This window comes from Budorcas taxicolor, chromosome X (assembly GCF_023091745.1).
Source record: "Budorcas taxicolor isolate Tak-1 chromosome X, Takin1.1, whole genome shotgun sequence".
NCBI classification, from domain to species: Eukaryota; Metazoa; Chordata; class Mammalia; order Artiodactyla; family Bovidae; genus Budorcas; species Budorcas taxicolor.
Window position 1 is genome coordinate 38,312,162 of NC_068935.1, and position 10,006 is coordinate 38,322,167.

Below are 10,006 nucleotides of genomic sequence, written 5' to 3' on the forward strand. Positions count from 1 at the left end.
TTCTACTTTTGGGTGATACTGTATCACTTCATTTATACTATAAGAATCACATTCTATTTACATATTTTATAAACTACATGAAATGCTGTTACTGTTTTTGTTTTAAATCAAATATAAAGAGATTTAAATGATTTTTTAAACTCTTACATATTGAGACTTCCCTGGTGATCCAGTGGCTAAGACTCTGCACTCCCAATGCAGGGAGCCTGAGTTTGATCCCTGGTCAGGGAACTAGATCCCACATGCCACAACTAAGAGTGTGCATGCCGCAACTGAAAGATCCTGCAAGCCACAATGAAGATTGAAGAACCATGACAGCTAAATAAGTAAATTAAAAAAAGTTTTTTAGTCTTACATATTTACCCATGTAGTTATCATTTGCAAAGCTGTTCATTCCCTATGTAGATCCAGATTTCCACCTAGCATAATTTTTCTTCTGTCTGAAGGACATCATTGAGCATTTCTTTTAGTGGGGGATCTGTTGGTAATGAGTTCTTTCTGTTTTTTTTTTTTAATGTCTGAACATACTTCACCTTCATTTTTAGAAGATATTAGATACAGAATTCTAGGTTTATAGTTTTTTTTCTTTTAGTATTTTAAATGTTTTATTCCACTGCTGCCTTGTTTGCATAGTTTCCAGTGAGAAATCTGATGTCATTCTTTGTGTACAAAACCTCTTTTTTTCTCTGGTTGCTTTTAAGTTTTTTTGTTTGCCACATGTTTTGAACTGTTTCATTGTGATGTTCCTTATGGTGGTGTTTCTTCCTGTTGTAATTTGGGGTTCATCGAGCTTTTTGGATCTGTGAGTGTATAGTAGTCATAAAGTTTGGAAACTCTTTTGCCTTTTTTTCAGACATTTTCTCGCTCTCTCCCTTCTTTATGAACTTCAGTTACGCCATTTAAGATTCACAGTTCATTTATGCTTTTTGGTCTTGTTTTTCTGTTTCCTTTTTTTTTTCTTGGCCATGAGGTATGCAGGATCTTAGTTTCCCAACCAGGGATCAAACCCTCACCCCCTGCATTGAAAACTGTGAGTCTTAACCACTGGACTGCCAGGGAAGTCCCTTTATATTTCCTTTTGGATAGTTTTGTCTGTTGCTTGTTTATTTTCAAAAGCAGTTTTATTATTACAGTTTTCAATTTATATCTCAAAATGGGTCAAAAATAAATGAGCTGTTAAAGACGGGTTAAGGATCACTGCTGTTATTTGCAAATGGATCCATCTTAAGATAAAATGATTCAGTGATCATATACATCAGATATTTAACTGTTATAAACTACATTGTTCTATACAATGTGTTCAAATTATTCAATATACAATATTCAAATTTGAAGTATTCAAGAACATGGCAAATATTTAATAGAATAAGTAATTTATTTCTTGCTTTAAAACATTAATGCAGGTAGCATTTATCTAGGTTACAAACTAAATAGGTGATAACAAGAAAATAATCTCCACAACTCAACTTTAAAAGAAGAGTCTCGGGACTTCCCTGGTAGTCCAGTGATTAAGAATCTTCCTTCAACATAGGGGACACATGTTTGACCCCTGATTGGAGAACTAAGGTCTCACGTGCTGTAGGGCAACTAAGCCTATGTGCCAGCAACCAAGAGCTGGAAGAGCCCATGTGCTATGAATAAGACCCAATGTGGCTAGATAAATAGTAAAAATAAATGAGTCTCTTAATGGCTTTATTTTTATGTATAGATCCCTCGCCACTGAAAAGAATGTTTCTCATCTATGAACAATTCTAAAGAAACCCAGTAAAATTAATTTTCTGGATATAATTTTATACTATTTTAAGACTTTCAGTTAATAGTTTGAATTCTCTAAGTAGTTTATTAGCAAGAAATCAGGAGTTATAAATTAGGACCCATGAATAAATCACTGTATGATTTCTCAAGCTTTGGATCATATCATGTTTATTTTAATTTTTCTCTGCTTTTCTAGATCTGCCTGTTTTCTCTTTTTTATTATTACTATTTATTTATTTGGCTGTGTCAGGTCTTAGTTTCAGCACACGGACTCTCTAGTTGTGGTTCACGGCCTCCAGAGCACAGAGGCCCAGTAGTTGCAGTACTCGGGTATAGTTGTTCCATGGATGTGGGATCCTAGTTCCTTAATCAGGGATCTAACCTGTATCCCCTGCATTGCAAGGTGGATTCTTAACTACTGGATCACCAAGGAAGTCCCTCCTGCCTGTTTTCAAGGATAAATACACCAACAATAAGAGGGAGGGTGTACTACATTATATAACTTTTTATATAATTATTTATTTTTGGCTTTGCTGAGTCTTCATAGCTGCACAGGCTTTTATCCAGTTGGGCTGAGTGGGGGTTACTCTCTGGTTGCAGTCCACAGGCTTCTCATTGCCATGCTTCTCTTGTTGCAGAGCATGGGCTCTAGGGCGGGTGGGCTTCAGTACTTGCAACTCCTAGGCTCTACAGCACAGTCTCAGTAGTTGTGGTGCACAAGTTTAGTTGCTCTACAGCATGTGGGATCTCTAGACCAGGGATCAAACTCGTGTCTCCTGTGTTGCCAGGCGGATTCTTTACAACTGAGCCACCAGGGAAGCCCTAAAGAAAAGGTAAGCCATCAGATTGATTATATTCTTTGTAGCCAAAGATGGAAAAGCTCTATACAGTCAGCAAAAACAAGACTGGGAGCTGACTGTGGCTTAGATCATGAACTCCTTATTGCCAAATTCAGACTTAAATTGAAGTAGGGAAAACCACTAGACCATTCAGGTATGACCTAAATCAAATCCCTTACGATTATACACTGGAAGTGATGAATAGATTCAAGGGATTAGATCTGATAGACGGAGTGCATGAAGAACTATGGACAGAGATTCCTGACATTGTACAGGACGCAGTGATCAAGATCATCGCCAAGAAAAAGAAATGCAAAAAGGCAAAATGGTTGTCTGAGGAGGCCCTACAAATAGCTGTGAAAAGGAAAGATATACCCATTTGAATGCAGAGTTCCAAAGAATAGCAACGAGAGAGAAGAAAGCCTTCCTCGATGATCAATGCAAAGAAATAGAGGAAAACAATAGAATGGGAAATACTAGAGAGCTCTTCAAGAAAAATTAAAGATACCAAGGAAATTGTGATCCACACAGTCAGAGGCTTTGCCGTAGTCAATAAAGCAGAAATAGATGTTTCTCTGGAACTCTTGCTTTTTCGATGATCCAGCGGATGTTGGCCATTTGATCTCTGGTTCCTCTGCCTTTTCTAAATCCAGCTTGAACATCTGGAAATTCACAGTTCACGTATTGCTGAAGCCTGGCTTGGAGAATTTTGAGCATTAGTTTGCTAGCATGTGAGATGAGTGCAATTGTGTGGTAGTTTGATCATTCTTTGGCATTGCCTTTCTGGGATTGGAATGAAAACTGACCTTTTCCAGTCCTGTGGCCACTGCTGAGTTTTCCAAATTTGCTAGCATATTGAGTACAGCACTTTCACAGTATTATCTTTCAGAATTTGAAATAGCTCCACTGGAATTCATCACCTCCACTAGCTTTGTTCATAGTGATGCTTCCTAAGGCCCACTTGACTTCACATTTCAGGATGTCTGGTTCTAGGTGAGTGATCATACCATCATGATTATCTGGGTCTTGAAGATCTTTATTGTACAGTTCTTCTGTGTATTCTTGCCACCACTTTTTAATATCTTCTGCTTCTGTTGGATCCATACCATTTCTGTCAATAAAGATTGAGTCCATCTTTGCATGAAATGTTCCCTTGGTATCTCTAATTTTCTTGAACAGATCTCTAGTCTTTCCCATTCTATTGTTTGCCTCTATTTCTTTGCACTGATCACTGAGGAAGACTTTCTTATCTGTCCTTGCTATTCTTCAGAACTCTGCATTCAAATGGGTATATCTTTGCTTTCGCTTCTCTTCTTTTCACAGCTATTTGTAAGGCCTCCTCAGACAGCCATTTGCTTTTTTGCATTTCTTTTTCTTAGGGATGGTCTTCATTCCTGTCTCCTGTACAGTGTCACGAACCTCCATCCATAGTTCATCAGGCACTCTATCTATCAGATCAAATCCCTTGAATCTATTTGTCACTTCCAGTGTATAATCGTAAGGGATTTGATTTAGGTCATACCTGAATGGTCTAGCAGTTTTCCCTACTTTCTTCAATTTAAGTCTGAATTTGGCAATAAGGAGTTCATGATCTGAGCCACAGTCAGCTCCCAGTCTTATTTTTGCTGACTGTATAGAGCTTCTCTATCTTTGGCTGCAAAGAATATGATCAGTCTGATTTCAGTGCTGGCCATCTGGTGATGTCCACGTATAGAGTCTTCTCTTGTGTTGTTGGAACAGGGTGTTTGCTATGACCAGTGCATTCTCTTGGCAAAGCTCTGTTAGCCTTTTCCCTGCTTCATTCTGTACTCCAAGGCCAAATCTGCCTGTTACTCCAGGTGTTTCTTGACTTCCTACTTTTGCATTCCAGTCCCCTATAATGAAAAGGACATCTTTTTTGGGTGTTAGTTCTAAAAGGTCTTGTAGGTCTTCATAGATCCATTCAACTTAAGCTTCTTCAGTGTTATTGGTCGGGCCATAGGCTTGGATTACCCTGATATTGAATGGTTTGCCTTCAAAACGAACAGAGATCATTTTGTCGTTTTTTGAGATTGCATCCAAGTACTGCATTTTGGACTCTTGTTGACTATGATGGCTACTCCATTTCTTCTAACGGATTCTTGGCCACTGTAGTAGATATAATGGTCATCTGTGTTAAATTCACCCATTCCAGTCCATTGTAATTCACTGATTCCTAAAATGTCAATGTTCACTCTTGCCATCTCCTGTTTGACCACTTCCAATTTGCCTTGATTCATGGACCTGACATTCCAGGTTCCTATGCAATATTGCTCTTTACAGCATTGGACCTTGCTTCTATCACCAGTCACGTCCGCAACTGGATATTGTTTTTGCTTTGGCTCCATCCCTTCATTCTTTCTGGAGTTATTTCTCCACTGATCTCCAGTAGCATATTGGACACCTACCAACCTGGGGAGTTCCTCTTTCAGTATCCTATCATTTTGCCTTTTCATACTGTTCATGGGGTTCTCAAGGCAAGAATACTGAAGTGGTTTACCAATCCCTTCTCCAGTGGACCACATTTTATCAGACCTCTCCACCATGACCCATCCATCTTGGGTGGCCCTACAAGACATGACTCATAGTTTCATTGAGTTGGACAAGGCTGTGATCCATGTGATCAGATTGGCTAGTTGTCTGTGATTGTGGTTTCAGTCTGTCTGCCCTCTGATGCCCTCTCTCAGTGCCTACCATCTTACTTGGGTTTCTCTTACCTTGGACGTGGGGTATCTCTTCACGGCTGCTCCTGCAAAGTGCAGCCGCTGCTCCTTACCTTGGACATGGGGTATCACCTCATGGCTGCCACTACTGACCTTGGACGTGGGGTATCTTACTGCTCATATATATGTATATTGTGAAGGAGTTTCCACCAACACATCCATCACCTCATTATTTACTTAATTATACAATACAGTGTTAACTATAGTGACCATGTTCTATATTAGGTCCTCAGACCATATTTATCTTATAACGGAAAGTTTGTATCCCTTTACCAACAATTCCAGCCCCTGGAAACAATTTTTTTTTTAATTTTAAAATCTTTAATTCTTACATGTGTTCCCAAATGGAAACAATTTTTCTACTCTCTTCTTATGAGTTTGACTTTTTAAAAAAAATTCCACAGTAGTGATTTCATACAGTATTTGCCTTTCTCTGTCTTATTTCTCTTCAGGGCATAATGCCCTCAAACACCATCCATACTGTCACAAATGGGAAGATTTACTTCTTAATCATAACAATAATATTCCATGATATATATATATATCCATTATATATGGACAAATATGTATATCCATATATATATTTATCCATATCCTTGTCCATTCATCCGTTGATAGGCATTTAGATTGTTTCCATACTTTGGCTATTGTGAGTAATGCTTCAGTGAACATGGGAGGGCAGATATCTCTGAGATCCTTTATTCATTTCCATTGGATCTAAACCCAGAAGTAGAATTGCTGAATCATATGGAAAGACTATTTTTAAGTTTTTGAGGAACCTCCATACTGTTTTCACCTGTGGCTGCACCAATTTACCTTCCCACCAATAGTGTGTAAGTATTTCCTCTTCTCTACATCCTCTCCAGCATTTGTTATTTGTAGACATTTTGTTGATTTGTATTCCTTTTAACAGGCATGAGGTGACATCTCATTGTTTTGATTTGTGTTTCATTGATGCTTAATGATGTTGAACATCTTTTATTATACCTGTCAGCCATTTGCTGACATCTTCTTTAGAAAAATATCTGTGCAGTTCCTCTGCCCATTTATTGATTGGATGTTTTGTTTTTGTTTTGTTTCTGTTCAATTCTATGAGTTCTTTACTTTATCAATCTAGGTCTTACGTTAAAGTCTTTAATCCGTTTTGAGGTGGTATTTGTGCATGGTATAAGATAGGGGTCCAATTTCATTCTTTTTTGTCAGATATTTTCAATTGCTATACCTTTAAGATCACTAATATGTTCTTTCACAATGTCTAATTTGCAGTTAATTCCATCTGATATATATTTCATATTGAACATTGTAGTTTTTATCTCTGTGAGTTCATTTTGTGTCTTTTCTTTATCTTCCATGTGACTACTTAATTTTTTGAACATATGAAATACAGTTATAACTGGTTTAATATTTCCTGCTCCTTCTAACATTTCTGCTTTGTTTTTGATCAATTGATTATGCTGCTCCTCATGGGTTGTGTTTCCTTGCTTCTTTGCATGTCTAGTAATTTTAATTGGATGCTGGGCACTGTCAATTTTACCATTTAGGTCTTGTATATTTTTGTACTACTATGAATCTTCTTGAGCTTTCTAGTGTTAATTATTCTCCACTACTCCAGCAAGACTTATCTGTCTCCTCAATGCCCTGTGAGTCACGAGGTTTTCTATTCAGGCTGGTGGGAACAGGCACTATTCTGGCCTTACAGGAGCACCACGCATTGTTTGTTCACATTCTTTCAGATGGTCCTCTTCTCTGTGGGTTATTTTCCTCACATGAATGCACTGCTTACTTTTCTGCTGAACACTTGAGGGGCGACACCTGCAGATCTTTGGAGATCCACCTCTGTGCAGTTCTCTCCTCTCTGTGATTCTGTCTTAGGCGCTCCAGTTGCCGTGGAGCCTCCAGATGCTCATCTATGTCTACTCAGTCTAGGAAGTCTGCCAGGCTGCCTTGGTTCACCTTTTTTGGTAAACAAAGCTGGCTCCATGGACCTGTGACAGTAGCGCAGGGCCCCAAGCTTCAAAAGGGCCCATGTTTGGCTTTAATACTCTGTGGCCACCATCTTGAACTTCATAATAATTTTACTTTTGTGTTTTGTAAGTGAAATCCCATGAGACAAAAGAGCATACACTGAAGGCTTGGAGCCTGGGTTCACACGCTGCCCTTCCTCTCTCTGTTTTACTACTTCTTTGGATAGTTTCTTGCCAACCACTCTCTCTCTAGCACCCCAACCTCCTCCCTCCTCCCCTCATCTAACAACTAATGCTCCTGTCTGTCAGCAATGGGGGCTTGGGCATGGGTACAAGGAAGTTCAGTTCAGTTCAGTCGCTCAGTCATGTCCGACTCTTTGTGACCCCATGAATTGCAGCACGCCAAGCCTCCCTGTCCATCACCAACTCTTGGAGTTCACTCAGACTCACATCCATCGAGTCAGTGATGCCATCCAGCCATCTCATCCTCTGTCGTCCCCTTCTTCTCCTGCCCCCAATCCCTCCCAGTATCAGAGTCTTTTCCAATGAGTCAACTCTTTGCATGAGGTGGCCAAAGTATTGGAGTTTCAGCTTTAGCATCATTCCTTCCAAAGAAATCCCAGGGCTGATCTCCTTCAGAATGGACTGGTTGGATCTCCTTGCAGTCCAAAGGACTCTCAAGAGTCTTCTCCAACACAGCAGTTCAAAAGCATCAATTCTTCGGCACACAGCCTTCTTCACAGTCCAACTCTCACATCCATACATAACTACTGGAAAAACCATAGCCTTGACTAGATGGACCTTAGTCAGCAAAGTAATGTCTCTGCTTTTCAATATGCTATCTAGGATGGTCATAACTTTCCTTCCAAGGAGTAAGCGTCTTTTAATTTCATGGCTGCAATCACCATCTGCAGTGATTTTGGAGCCCAAAAAAATAAAGTCTGACACTGTTTCCACTGTTTCTCCATCTATTTGCCATGAAGTGATGGGACCAGATGCCATGATCTTCGTTTTCTGAATGTTGAGCTTTAAGCCAACTTTTTCACTCTCCTCTTTCACTTTCATCAAGAGGCTTTTTAGTTCCTCTTCAGTTTCTGCCATAAGGCTGGTGTCATCTGCATATCTGAGGTTATTGATATTTCTCCTGGCAATCTTGATTCCAGCTTGGGTTTCTTCCAGTCCAGCATTTCTCATGATGTCAGGATCAAATGGTTGTCCCTGTGGCATCTCAGGTAGGGGCATGGTGGCAACCATCCCTACCACAAGCTGGCAGCATCACAGGAGACCCAGCTAAGATGAACCTCTTGCCTACTTTCTTAGTTATCTACCCATCTTGGCACAGAAGTTTCAGTACTCTTGGGGGCTGCCCATCCACAGTGGTTTGGGGTGTCAGATCCATAGGAAGTGGAGATTCCTGGCTTACCTTTCTGAGGGCACTGACTCAGTGGTTGGTATGCAAGATGGCAAAAATGGTTGTCTGAGGAGGCCATACAAATAGCTGAGAAAAGAAGAGAAGCAAAAGGCAAAGGAGAAATGGAAAGATATACACAACTGAATTCAGAGTTCCAAAGAATAGCAAGGAGAGACAAGAAAGCCTTCTTAAGTGAACAATGCAAAGAAATAGAGGAAAACAATAGAATGGGGGAAATTAAAGATCTCTTCAAGAAAATCAGAGATACCAAGGGAACATTTCATGCAAATATGGGCTCGATAAAGGACAGAAATGGTATTAACCTAACAGAAGCAGAAGAGACTAAGAAGAGGCAGCAAGAATACACAGAAGAACTGTACAAAAAAGGTCTTAATGACTCAGATAACCATGATGGGTCCATCATTCACCTAGAGCCAGATATCCTGGAATGTGAAGTCAAGTCAAGTGGAAGTATCCCTACAAACAAAGCTAGTGACGGTGATGGAATTAGAGCTGAGCTATTGAAAACCCTAAAAGATGATGCTGTCAAAGCATTGCACTCAATATGCCACCAATTTGGAAAACTCAGCAGTGGCCACAGGACTGGAAACGGTCAGTTTTCATTCCAGTCCCAAAGAAAGGCAATGCCAAAGAATGTTCAAACTACAACACAGTTGCACTCATCTCACATGCTAGCAAGGTAATGCTCAAAATTCTTCAAGCTACACTTCAGCAGTATGTGAACTGAGAAATTTCAGATGTACAAGCTGTATTTAGAAAAGGCAGAGGAACCAGAGATCAAATTGCCAACATCTGTTGGATCATCGAAAAGGCAAGAGAGTTCCAGAAAAAACATCTTACTTCTGCTTCATTGTCTATATTAAAGCCTTTGACTGTGCGGATCACAACAAACTGTGGAAAATTCTTCAAGAGATGGGAATACCAGACCACCTTACCTGCCTCCTGAGAAACCAGTATGAAGATCAAGAAAGGACAGTTAGAACCAGACATGGAACAATGGACTGGTTCCAAATTGGGAAAGGAGTACATCAAGGCTATGTCACCCTGCTTATTTAACTTGTATGCAGAGTACATCATGCAAAATACCAGGCTAGATGAATCACACCCTGGAATCAACATTGCTGGGAGAAACATCAATAACCTCAGATATGCAGATGACACCCCCTAATGGCAGAATGCGAAGAGGAACTAAAGAGCCTCTTGATGAACATGAAAGAGGAGAGTGCAAAAGCTGGCTTAAAACTCAGCATTCAGAAAACTAAGATCATGGGAACT